Raw genomic sequence first — 8,578 nt, 5'->3', positions numbered from 1 at the left:
CCAGCACATGAGCAAGATATTATACACTTAGAATTCATTAAATCCAGAACTCAGCAGGTAATTAAATCAGCAAATATATAATAGACATGGGCTAAGTCACACATTGCTAGTGCCTTATTTGTGGTCCCCCAGAGCCTCCAGAACGGGTGAGATTGAAATTTGTGGACACTTTTTTTTCCAGCTATGGAGACCTTGGAGGGATTTAAGGGCAACTGAGTTATCATAAAGAATTTGTTTTGGGTGTTATTTTGCATAAGTAAAATAACATTATAAAATGTCTTATTAACATCTTATTTATTAGCCCACTTCTGACCTAGCCTAACTTAAATAATTCCTCTTTTCAATTATTAGCTTACTTGCAAGCCTTTTTACTCACCCCTTTGAATTCTAGCTCTTCTCTAATTCTTTTATCTAATTTAACTCCCTGTTCTAACTTAACACACCTGATTTTCCAATGTGCTATATCTGGCTTCAAGTAAAATGTATATCAGGGATGGTCCACCTGTGACATTCCAGATGTTGCATCATCAGCCTGCATCGGGCACAAATCCCAGCAGCTCAAGCCAGCATAACCAATGGTGACAGACGCCCACCCCTATCAATGGCTTTCACATTCTCCAAATTGCTTACATATCATAGTTTATTTTCCCCTCCACACCTTCTGCTACAAGCATTCTCTGCAGTGAAATATTTTGGATTCAAGCCAACAAAATCATCCAGCCCACTCCTGCATTTTGGGGGTATGGATCTCTGCCACTTTCCAAAATGAGACCTAATTCAAAGCAGAAGTTTACTTTTATATACGTGATAAATGGGGCTCTTTAACCATTTCATCATCACATTTTACTTTCTTCAATGCTTACAAAACTGATAATTTTGCCTTCTTTGGTGCTGAAGAAGTGATTGCCTAGAAATCCAATATTATAATTTTATTAAACCTTAAAATACACCAAAATACATCAAGGACAAGATAAAAACAACAGCAACACCGCACTCCCACTTCCTATTAAGCAAAGCCAGCCAAACCTACTAGTCACATAGGACTATAAGATCTTGCTACAAAAAAAAGCTAAAATATCCATAGGAACCAAATTCTGTTAAGCCAGGGGGTCTCAACTATGGTATGTAACAATCTGGGGGATTGCAAGCAATTTACAGGAGGGCTGTAATTACTTTAACTTAATGAGGGTTGCCCAGGCAAAGTGGACAGCAAAATCCCAAGTGAATTTTGAGAGATGGCTAAACTCATGGATCTAGCCTTCAGTCAGACACAACTGCTCTAATTAGAGAATGGTTTCCATCCAGTTCTTCACTTCTGGCCTGGTATGTGCTAGTGTAACCATAGTCCTTTGAGTATCTGTAGAAGTATCTGTATTAATAAAGTATGGTATTTTTAATCTTTTGCATTAAGTTTCTAGCCTTTCAAAATGGCATAGATTTAGTTAGGTGGTTAGAGACCTGCTAAGGATGACCCAGTGCTGATCAAAGTAAGCATAAGAAAATATGGTGGAAGTTGCATATCTTTCAGTAAATAGTATGTTTCTTATATAATTGTTCCTTTTATTCATGAAATGGGACAGTGGGGGAGAATTACAATTGCATTTATCATTTTAGCAGGTCATGGTATTGCAATGTTTGACAACCCCCAGCCTTAAACATTCAAGTCAAAAGTCTGTATTTTGGAAAATAGTCTGAAGCATTTGTTTCTCAATGATGCAATAAGACCCAAACCTTCCTTGAAAATCACATTGGTCTACCATTTCAGGCAAAATTCCGCAGTATGAAAAATGGCTACGAACTCACTGGTCACACAGGAATGGTGGAGCTTCATACAGTGAATTGAAGATCTTCCATAAAAGCCATGTTCCTCCACCTGGTGCGTGCAAAACTCCTTATTTCAGAAGGTACACTTGAACAGAAACTTCCTAGTCAGCCAAACCTTCCACACTTAATGGTCACACAAAAATAGAGAATCTTGACAAAAGAAGCCACAATAATACTATTGGAACCAAATTCAGCTATCCAGTTGGGGCAAAATTGCATCTTTTGGAAATATCAGGAGAGCAATGCTGCAGTCTTCCCTCTATGTGAATTTGGTCAGTTTGGGTGGCTGGGAACAGGGCATTCTGGGCTATTTTCCAAAATATGGACTTTTACCCAAAATGGATAGTGGAATACTGTTCCAGAAAAGTGGTGCTTTTTTTTTTTTTGCATAGATATTTTCTAGCCCTAAATGTTTGGTTGGTTTGGCTGGCTTTTTAGAAAACAGGTGTTCCAGGAAGTTTGCCAAGTTCAGGATGAATGTTGGGTATTAAAGGATTAATAAAATACAATCTTGACAAGATTACAATTCTGTAATGTTATTGTCATTCACCTCCAACACAACTCACTGTTTATGGCATTAATTTGACTTTAAAGGTGCCCATCCCAGCCAGTCTGAACCTATTCCAGCTTTTATAATGTTCCCCATTTAAACACACACACACACACACAAATCGAGACCTATAAGGAAGAAAGCTGACATGTAGAAAAGAGTTAGATGAATCTTTTATGGAAAAGGAAAAAACAAATGTTTCTAATGGGAAGGAAAAGAGAAGGGTTCCAGGCTCGCAAGTGGAAATGTTAGCTTAATGTTTACCAGTTGAATTCAGATCAGTCCACACATTTAAAGTAATTGACAACTGTAATTATTCCTGCTGCATAACCCAGAAATTATAACAACAGTAGCAAAAATCAGTGAAACAGAAGTAAACTAAGTACAAAGAAAACAATAGTACAATAAAAGTTTCCACCTGGCTCCACAATTCTTTCTTTTTTTTTTTTCCCTTCAGCCAAATATATTTATTATGCCTGGATGGCCTTTGAAATAATTTTGAAAAAAATGCTTTGGTCATTGAGCAAGCACAGCAATTCTCTGCTTTTCTTTAAAGCAACCCAACATGTTTGGGTCTTCCACATAAGCCTGGAAAAAAAATGCAACTGCTTTAAGATATCTATCTATTAAAATTAATGTGAATTTTAAAGCAATGGTACCCTTTTTTAAGCTTGCACAGAAGCCTGGGAAAAGTTGGAGTACTTGAATAAATAGCAGAAAGTGGCTGCATTTGCACTTGTGCAAGGACCAAAGCCCTTCTTCCAAATTATTTTCAAATCGTTTACAGTTTGGACTGTTACCTGCTTATGAAATCAACAATGGCAGTTTGACAGTCCCAATTCCACAAGCGTTACCATGGAATGATTTGGGATCGGATGTTAGCTATGACAATGACATTCAAAGGGAGCCAGATGCAAGCCTGACAGAGTTGTAAAGTGTATCTGAGAACGAGCACAATCCAGCAGAAAGGTATCAAGGGTACATCTGCACCAAGTAGCTCAGGACAGAGGAAGTCATGACACCTTGCAGCAGGAATGAAAGCAAATTTCCATCACTGTCATAGCTTGAACAACTTGAAGAATCTAGCATACTGCTGAGGAAGTTAAATAAGAAGGCTTGCAAGATGGCAACAACTTTATTTTGCAAAACAAAAGGAGGGAAGCCAGTTCTTTACCATCCATCCATCCATCCATTTATTTATTTATTTTAGAAAAACACATTCCTTACACAATATGGCTTTTCAGTTCTAAAAGGGAACTTTACACAGGAGGAGGATGCCATTTTAGAGCACGAGATACTTTTAACATATAATGTTATCAAGGAAAAGCCAGTGTGATGTAATGGCTAGAATGCTGGATTCTGACCAAAAAAAAAAAAGGCCACGCTCAGCCATGAAAGCTTTCAGACCAGTGTGATTGTTTTGTGAGTGTAAAATAGGAGACAGAAATACTGCGTATGCTGCCTTGTGATCCTAGATGAAAAATGGTATAGAAATCAATAAAACAAGTAATTTTCTCTTCAGTCTGTGTAAAGTGGCTCTACTTTGCCTTGAGGGGTTGTCTTGATCGGTAGTCCCAGTCAAGGTAGTGCCTCAACTCAGAAAGTCAAGTTGTTCTCTCTTTCTCTCTCTCTTTTTTTCATAGTCATTGTATTAAACAGTACAACTATAATGATAAAAAACGAATACAAACTAAAAAAAATAAAAAATAAAAGGTGCAGAAAAGAAAAAGAAAATAGAAAAAAATAGAAAAGAAGGAAAAAATAAGAAAATAGTAAAGAAAAAGAAAAGAAATATATAAAGAAATGACTTCCCCCTTCATCACAAGTATAAACAAATTTAATAATTTATCACCTTCTCTTAAAATGCAACAAATGATCTCTTCTTCCCATATCTCTTACTTATAAACAAATCCTTAAAACCTCGTCATTTCAGTCCTGATCAGCAAAAGTCCATTAAGAGTTACCAGAGATAACACCATTATCTATAGAAAGTCAAACTGTTCTATCTCAGTATGTTGAGTCAAAACACTGAAGCAGCACATATGCAGAAGCCCCTTTTGGGATCCAGACTAAGATAGAGTAGCTGCTCTGATTCAGTGCTTCAACTCAAAGGAGCATTTTGACCAAAATTTTATTAACTCAAAGTGTTCCTGAAAAGCTCTGCATAGTTCTAGTTTCCCTCATAGTTGCATGTGGCATAAACCATTGGCACAATCTCCTCAAAGCATGAGCATTAATGACAGTTCTTGACTTCTAGTCTCTTGAAACACCCTGCTTTTCCACGTGAACCATTCAGGGGCTGATCTGTCAAAAAGCTTGCCCCCTGGTGATAGGTTAGGTGATGCTTGTATGATAAGGCTGATATTTGATGTGTACAGCTAGTGTTGGACACAGTGCAGTTCCTGAGTTAATCCTGACAAGCTGAGATTCCTCCTTCCTCAAAAAATGCTTGGGATGGTCACGTTGGAACATTTTACCCCAGGTCTGAAATCTGCCACTTTGGGGCCCTTCTCTTCCACTTCCTCTATGATCTTTAGTTGCATTAGGAAGACTTGATCACAGAGCTGGTTGGACAGTTGCTAAATTAACAGTTTCAAGCACCAGTGAGTGCTCTACTTTGTTTTTAAACAAAAGTTACTATGGCATAAAACAATTGCTGTTTCTTGAATTACGAAGAAAGAAATGATTGACACCCCACAGGCTCCTGCAAGTTCAGCATGAAGTGATGTATGGCTTTTGGAAAACATGTTTAAATAACTTCTGGTGGCTTTTGATACATTGGAGAGCAATAGATCTCCTACAGAGAAAGCTGCTGAGGCATAGAGGTTTGTTAATATGATTGGCAAATTTACAGCACTGGAGTTGTCACCATACACTAGAGTAGATGTTGTATTTCTGACAAAGTATCCACAGCAGCATGATGCTGAGGCAAGCTAGGAAAAAAAAAATGACACCAAAAGAAAATATGTTTCCCCATGTTTCATTCATTTGTACACTCAATTCTATATGACAAGAACAGAGCACTGTGCTAAAGAAGAAACCATTCTATGAGTATAAAATTTACACATGAAACCAATTATAATTCATCCTTCATCTTCTCAAAAGAATCTTTGCTAAATCTACAGTACTTCTATCCAGGAATTTCTTTATAGCATCATAAACATAGGATCTTATTTCTTCATTCAATATTTTATGTATGTAAAGGATATTTGGGGAGGAAGGAAGGGAGGAAGAAGAGATACATCAGTGTTGTGGAAAATCCAGGAACCTGATACATTCATAATTGCCTATAATTCTTTCTATTTTTTTTTAATACATCCATTTCATTGGGGAGGGGGTGGGGAATAAGCTGCTAATTTTGATGCAGCTATAATGGCTTATTATGTCACTCCCATGGCAGAAAAGCCTCTTTGCCCATTGTCTGTCTTGCCTAATGTACAGTAGGTCTGAAAAGAAGCTAATTACAGCACATTAAAACCTATCCCAGTTGTAATCCAGGTCAACCCAGCCTATACATGCTGAGTTTTAAAAAGCTGCTGAGTATCAATAGCTGGGATGAATCAGACTACAACTTCAGTAAATGAACATGGCTTTATATTTTAGTTTAAGATGGTTGTGTTGCAATGTCCAACACATGTAGCATGGAGGACCAGTTGAGATGTCCTCATAAAACAGCAGATCAGCAGAACCTCTTGCCTGAAGCAGAAAGACAACGTGGTGTAAGGATTAGAGCACTGAAGCTCATGTGGTATCTTAACGCCAGTCACTGGTGGTCAGCCCAATGTATCTCAATGTGAAAATAGAATTTGGGGGGTGGGGGGATGGATGATTCTTTGTAGAAGAAATATAGGATATACATTCAGTAAATATTATACATACTTATTGATGGATTTTGTGCTATCAAGTCAGTGTTGACTCTAAGCAATCACATAGATTTTCTTCAGCATAATCTGTCCCCAACTTGATCCTTCAGATCTTCTAATGGTTGTGCTGTAACTGAGTCCATTCACCTTGCTGCTGGTCATCCTCTTCTTCTCATTCCTTCCGTCTTTCCCAGCATTGTGGACTTCTCAAGGGACCTGAGTTTTCACTTAATGTGTCAAAAATAGAATAATTTGAACCTGATCATTTGTGCCTTCTGGATTGCTTTGTTCTGATTCAATTGTTTGTTTTCTTGGCCATCCATAGTGTTCTCAAGAGTTTTCTCCAACACCAAAAATCAGAAGCATTAATACTCTTTCTTGCTTCTTCAAAGTCCAACTTTCACATCCCTAGAGCATCACAGAAATACATGCACACACACACACGCAGACACACCATATGTTAAAAAGGAGCTCTATGTACCTGTAGACAAATCCTGTCAATTAGCAATGGCTCTTGACAGTCCTGATGACATGATGGAGGGGGCATTCTCTGCAGCATGCAGTGCTAGTTTCACTGCCTGTTTGTTCCCCATAGCCCTGAACCCCAGTAGACAGGTTCCTAAATCAGAGGTGAATGCTATCACAAACACAGCTGTAATGCACAAAGAGAGCTTTAAAGTAACACCAATACTTACTATAATAAACTTGCCTGTGCCCTAATTGCCTTTTTGCCCAATTAAGTCCCACAGAATTCATGATTATTTTTACAACTTTACCGAAGCCATTTCACACAAACCATCCTAATTTCAGGAAACAATGATTTAATAGGCCAACCATCCCTCAAGACTTTGATAATTAATTGAAAGCTAAATACTTTGTCTTGGTTATTCTTGGGGTCAAATGAAATGTTATTTTAATTTGTAGCAAATAGTATGTCCTTTTTTTTTTTTTTTTTACTCAAAAATAATCAGGAAGGACTCAGTCCTGGATGTAAATTCATTTCAAAGGCTAATTCCCCGTGATGTTCTTTGGAGTTTGACATTTACAGCTGGCAGAGAAAAAGAAGCCATTTGTTTCAATGGAGGCCTCCTTTCCCTTGTGAAAATTGCCAGATGAGGACCCATAAACTAGACTGGGAATCATAGCTGGGAAAAAAAAAATCCTAATCCAATCTGAACATAGTACATTGTGCTTCTTTTTTGTAAGAAATGTAGTAATAGTTACATGTCATGAATTCAAAATAGTTTGACTCTCACAGATAGATATTACATTTTGTTTTATTTTATATGTTTTACTGTTAGCCTAAACCATAATGGAGGAACCATTCATGGAGTACTGTGTACTGTTCCGGGTACCACATTTCCAGAAGGCTACTGACAGTTTAGACCAGGTTCAGAAAACTGTGACAAAAATCAGGGACTTGAGGACATGTTAAAGAACTTGGGATATTTAGTCTAGAAAAAATAAGACTGAGGGGAGATATGATACTAGTGTTCAGGTATATAAAAGAATGCCATGAGGAAGTTGATTAGGAACTATTTACTTTTGCCATAGGAAGTAGGATCAAAAAGAATGGATAAAGGTTCCAGCTACCTAGATTTTGCTTAAATATAATGGACCAACTTCTTGATGGTACAGTCTGGACATCAGCGTAAATATCTTATTTACAGAGGCCATGGGTTCTCCATCTCTGGAGGCTTTTATGAAGAGGCTGGCCAGTCACCTTTCAAGGATGGTTCATTGGTTTTCCTGCACATTGTAGGGGGTTGGACAAGATGATCCTTGAAGTCCATTCTGACTCCACCATTCTATTATTCTATACTGTTGCCAGTATATATCGCTAATGTATTATTTCTGTGCTTTTGGGGGGAACAAATGAGCATAGCAAAATATCACAGTGTTGATGTTGCTGCTGATGGTGGTAATGGCTCTCACAGAATGGATTTATAAATATATGTCATGTCTTGATGGAGCAATAATAACATTTATTGAGACATGAATGAGTGAATATTGATTAGTTGAATCTCGATTAATTTCAAATGCTGCTGAGGTTTGTTCAACACAATGCCTACCAGTTCAAGCTTTAAATGAAAAAAAAAAAAGTTGATTAAAATTAGAACATGGTGACTCCCTTCCCTATGCCCCAATGCAAAACACAACATAAAACCCTATTGTGCCTCATTTGCACCTGTATGCATCCTTCCAGTGGCCACATTTGAGATGTTGAGGATGTTTCATGGAGACCTTGACAGGAGGTCTGCTATAGTAGGATCCCAAAACATGCACTTATCAGAAACCAAATTGGTGAGGTTTTGCTTTCCTCTCTCTAGCACTCCTGTAC

Source organism: Python bivittatus, unplaced genomic scaffold (genome assembly GCF_059951505.1).
Source record: "Python bivittatus isolate LINGU-HERP-01145 unplaced genomic scaffold, Pbiv_v1 ctg000020_np1212, whole genome shotgun sequence".
NCBI classification, from domain to species: Eukaryota; Metazoa; Chordata; class Lepidosauria; order Squamata; family Pythonidae; genus Python; species Python bivittatus.
The sequence above is the reverse complement of the archived record's forward strand: the minus strand, read 5'-3'. Positions refer to the sequence as shown.